Genomic DNA, 5,205 nt, shown 5'->3' on the forward strand with positions numbered 1-5,205 from the left:
GACTCTGCCTCTCTCCGTGTGTCTCATGAATAAATAAAATCTTAAAAAGAAATTCAAAATCAAGTCTATGCCTGGATTAAGTTCAGGTTCTCAAAGGTATCCCCTTCTTTCTTGCTCTCTGGAAAACTAATTATTGACTAGTAAGTAACTGCCAAACTGCATCGTATTTTTTAAAATTTTAATCTTTATTGAACAATTTTCCAGAGGGAGGGGCAAGGTGGTGGAAGAGTAGGGTCCCCAAGTCACCTGTCCCCACCAAATTACCTAGATAACCTTCAAATCATCCTGAATATCTACGAATTCGGCCTGAGATTTAAAGAGAGACCAGCTGGAATGCTACAGTGAGAAGAGTTCGCGCTTCTATCAAGGTAGGAAGACGGGGAAAAAGAAATAAAGAAGCAAAAGGCCTCCAAGGGGGAGGGGCCCGCGAGGAGCTGGACTGAGGCCGGGGCGAGTGTCCCCAGGACAGGAGAGCCCCGTCCCGGAGGAGCAGGAGCTGCACCGACCTTCCCGGGCGGAAAGGGGCTCGCGGGGAGGTGGAGCAGGACCCAGGAGGGCGGGGATGCCCTCGGGCTCCGGGGACACTAACAGACACCTGCGCCCCGGGAGAGTGCGCCGAGCTCCCTAAGGGCTGCAGCGCGCACGGGGGACCCGGAGCAGCTCGGGGGGCTCGGGGGCGGCTCCGCGGAGGGGGCTACAGGGCAGGAGCAGCTCGGAGGGGCTCGGGGGCGGCTCCGCGGAGGGGGCTGCGGGGCGGGAGCGAATCCAACAGCGCAGGCCCCGGAGCACAGGGCGCCGGGACACAGCCCAGGATCCGGCCTCCCCCCGGGACAGGCAGAGGCCGGGAGGGCCCAGGACAGCGAGGACGCTCCTGCCCGGAGCTGAGCAGATCAGCGGCCCCGCCCGGAGCTTCCAGGCCCTGCAGACGGAGAGCTCCGGAGTTCCTGCCGGAGCTGAATCCAGGGCTCCAGAGCTGGCCCCGCCACCGGGGTTGTTCCTCCTGGGGCCTCACGGGGTAAACAGCCCCCACTGAGCCCTGCACCAGGCAGGGGGCTGAGCAGCTCCCCCAAATGCTAACACCTGAAAATCAGCACAACAGGCCCCTCCCCCAGAAGACCAGCTAGAGGGATGGGGGAAAAACAAATTATTGACCAAGCAGCACTGGAAAGTTCCAGGGGAAGTCAAGGGATTTACAGTATACAGAATCAGAGGATACTCCCCCTTGTTTTTTTTTTGTTTTGTTTTGTTTTTTTTTGTTTTTTTTTGTGTGTGTGTTTTTGTCGTTTGTTTTTTGCTTTTTGACTTCCTTTTGCTTCTCCCCCTTTTTTCTTTTTTCTCTTTTTCTTCTCTTCTTTTTTCTTTTTTCTCTTTTTTTCTTTTTCTTTCCTTCTTTCTCTTCTTTCTTTTTCTCCTTTTCTCAATACAACTTGTTTTTGGCCACTCTGCACTGAGCAAAATGACTAGAAGGAAAACCTCACCTCAAAAGAAAGAATCAGAAACAATCCTCCCTCCCACAGTTACAAAATCTGGATTACAATTCAATGTTAGAAAGCCAATTCAGAAGCACTATTATACAGCTACTGGTGGCTCTAGAAAAAAGCATAAAGGACTCAAGAGACTTCATGACTGCAGAATTTAGATCTAATCAGGCAGAAATTAAAAATCAATTGAATGAACAATTTTCCAATTTTTTTGACAGAGCAAATTGAAAAAAAATGGAATCTTTGATGACAGAGGCTCAGTCAACTTATGTAGGGTTAGTGGCATGTCCAATAGCCTACCATGTAGAACCTAGCAGGATTCTGAGATTGTATACATTACCTTAAGAGATACAAGACCAGATTGAATCTAAATGGGCCCCAAAATTGATTGTAGAATCAAACTGATCAAATGTTTTATCGGAGGCCTACCATGAGCACTCCATTTAAAGTAGCAGCCCCCACTCCATTCCCCAAATATCTTGTCACCTGCTTTAGTTTAATTCATAGCTCTTATTATTACCACTTGACATATTTTTATATATTCTGCCTGCACATTGTTCTTCTCTCTCTACTAGAGTATAATGCCTATAAGAGCTGAGACTCTCAGTATTGAATCCTCAGCACCTACAATGTAGGAACTCAATACATATTTATTAATTGAATAAATAAATAGAAATTAGCTTTCCTGTAACTTTATTCTTTCTTCTAAGAACTAAAAACAGAAGCCCTGTTCAATATAACTAAGATCTAAAAAAAAAAAAAATTTAAGATCTAGCTACTCAACACCAACACTGCCCCAATAGGACAAAGAACACAGGGACGAAAGGGCCAAAGGGCATGGGGACCAGAACAGACCCCAAACATAACTGAGGCAATCCACTATCTCTTCACAAATAGAGAACAAATTCCAGTGATGGGCAACACCATGAAGCCAATACCTACTGTCACATCCTTAGCAGAGCTCAGTGAAAGAGCAAATAACAACTACAATGCAATGTGGGAAATCCATACAATTCTAGAATATCTTCAAGTAACCTCCTTTATTTAGAAACTCCAGGCTTTCTCCCAATCCAGCCATATAATCCCCTTCAGTCTCCATTCTAGAAATACAACCCACTTACCTCTTCCTCAACTGGTAAATCACAAGAGATTTCAGTGTCTGGGTGACAAGGGCCAAATCCAGGTGTACTCTGTGAGCATTTTGAAACAGCCCTCCACCCCCACCACCACCAAATTCCAGACTTGTCCTTGGATGGTCTCCACCAGTATCAGCAGACTGTAGTCCAATAGCCAAGAAGAGCTATTTCATGTATTTCTTCCAGTTTCCAGGTGTTTGTGGTGAGGATAAGCCCTACACCAGTTACTGCTTCATGGAGGGTTTTAGAATGATCTGTTGATGTATCTGATTCCCATTCTGGACTATGAGCTCCCAAAGACATCTAGGCCATGTTGGGCCCTGTGCCCAGTGCCAGATCGATTGTAATATTCATCGTGAAATCTTTATGTTGACTCAACACCAAAGACCACCACCATGAATTCCTCCTGTCCTTATACACATGCAACATGCTACTCCTCTCAGAGGTGGGGACTGTGCCTCCATCCTCAGGAATACAGGCTGCCTTGTGACTGCTTTGACAGTGACACAAATGACACTGGACCAGTTCTGGGCTTGCTTTTAAGAAATCTGGCAGCTTCCACTTTCTCTTGTAACTACTGTTCTTGGGCTGCTGTCCATGGAAGCCCAGGCTGTGCTGAGAGAAGGCTGAGCCACATAGAGAAGTGATGCTCACACTTTGTTTCACTGACCACCGGAGCTCCCAGGAAACCAGCAGCTTCACCTGCCAGCCTTGTGAGGTAACCTAGTGGAGTCTTCAGTTGATGCAGCCACAGATGTCTTCTGCCTGCAGGAGCATGAGAAACTCTAAGCGAGAACCAGCTAGCTGAGCCCAGACTACTCATAGAACCATGTGAGATGATAATGTTGTTTGTAATCATGAGTTTGAGGATTACTTCCTCATTATTACATAATAACCCCTTCTGACTATAATAATCTCTTGAAAGAAAAATCTAATTTTAAAAAGGAGTGTAAATTCTGTTAACAAATTTCAACTGACTAAATTTTAAAGATGTTGGCTTTATGCAAGGATTCATGAATTAGGCAGCATCCTGTCTAGCAGATACAAAGGAGCTCAAGTGTCCAGAACCTGGTGGGAGTAGTTAGAACTTGGTGGGACTAGGATGGTACACAAAGTAAAAAGAGGGTTGATTACTGCAAGGTTATTTTCCATTAGAGGAAGCAGGGTCTATCATGCAGGTTACCTAACTAGTGCTCCTGAGGTAATTCCTGAGTAGCTGGTTAAGATTCCATGTCTAGAACAGCCAAAATGGTAAATAAGTCAATTCTCAGTTTGGTGATGTGGGGCTTAACATAAACCACTCCATTCTGAGCCTGTAGTCTTGTTTTCAACAGTCCCTTGAGGTCAATATCTATCAATGTCATTGTTAGTTCCTTGTGTTTACTGGCACATTTATTCCCCCAAGTGCTTATTGAGTAGGTAGCATGTGCCAGGCCCATGTTGAGGGTAGGCATTCAGCTTCTAAGGTCCCAATCTCTGATGTTCCAGAGGCACAGACAACTTCCATACATGAAAACACAAACAGGGCCATTTCAAGTAGTGGTAAGAGTTGTTCATTCCTTGTTCCTGAGCCCCTATTATGTGGCTGGCACTGACCTAGGCTGCAGGCACATCAATGAGTAAGACACACAAACCGCCCTGCTGCTCCTGTGGAGCTGACACCATGCAGGGGAGACTAAAACAAGCATCACCCAGCATGGTGAAAGGGGTCAGTGTCTGGAGACAAAAGCAGGGCTCAGAGGTATAGTGGGAGCTGCTATGGGAGAGAGAGGAGCAGCCATGGGAAAAGAGATATGCAGGGCCTCATAACCACCCGAAGACCTGTCCTCTGCATGAGGGGAGCCACAGCCAGGTTCAGAGAAGGAAGACCAGCCCTGAGTTCTATGAAGGAGGTAACTCCTAGGGAGACTTGGGGCAAACAGGCTGCCTCTGTAGATCACGCAGGCAGGGAAGACTTCTCTGAGGAGGTAGCATATGAGCTGAGCCTTTGTACTGACCATGTATCTAGCTTCCATGAACTTGAGGCCTTACTGTCTGCATATATGCACTTACTGTTCTGGACACACATGTTCTGGAGGATCCTATGTCATGCCCAAAGTTACCATGGCCTACTGCTTGCCCATTTCTCTCCTGCCAGAAATGCTTCTCAAACACATTCAATCATCCATATCCCACACTTCCAGGTGCCCACTCTATGGCTCTCACACTCTGGGCCATGTGCCCTCTGGCCTAATCACCCAGGGCCACATACCAGACAGCAGGGGAAGCCTCTATGCACCAAAGACCACAGAACCAACTCCAACTAGCCAATCTTGAGACTGCTAACTACGCCTTGCCCAGTTCTTCTAGAGGAAACCACAATAAAGGATCTTGTCCACAAATTATAAGCTTTATCATAATTAACCATTTATATTTCTATAAAGGTGTGTTTTAGGGAATTTAAAACAACCACAGAAAGAGAGCTGGTTTGGTCTCAGTTAAATGAGCATTTGGTAGGAGGAATGAAGCATGGACAGCAATCACTCAAGTATACACTAGAGACTCCTGGTAAGGAAAATTGAGAACAGAAAGAAGGGATGGTAAAGAGA

Source organism: Canis lupus, chromosome 23, assembly GCF_011100685.1.
Source record: "Canis lupus familiaris isolate Mischka breed German Shepherd chromosome 23, alternate assembly UU_Cfam_GSD_1.0, whole genome shotgun sequence".
In the NCBI taxonomy this organism is placed as follows: domain Eukaryota; kingdom Metazoa; phylum Chordata; class Mammalia; order Carnivora; family Canidae; genus Canis; species Canis lupus.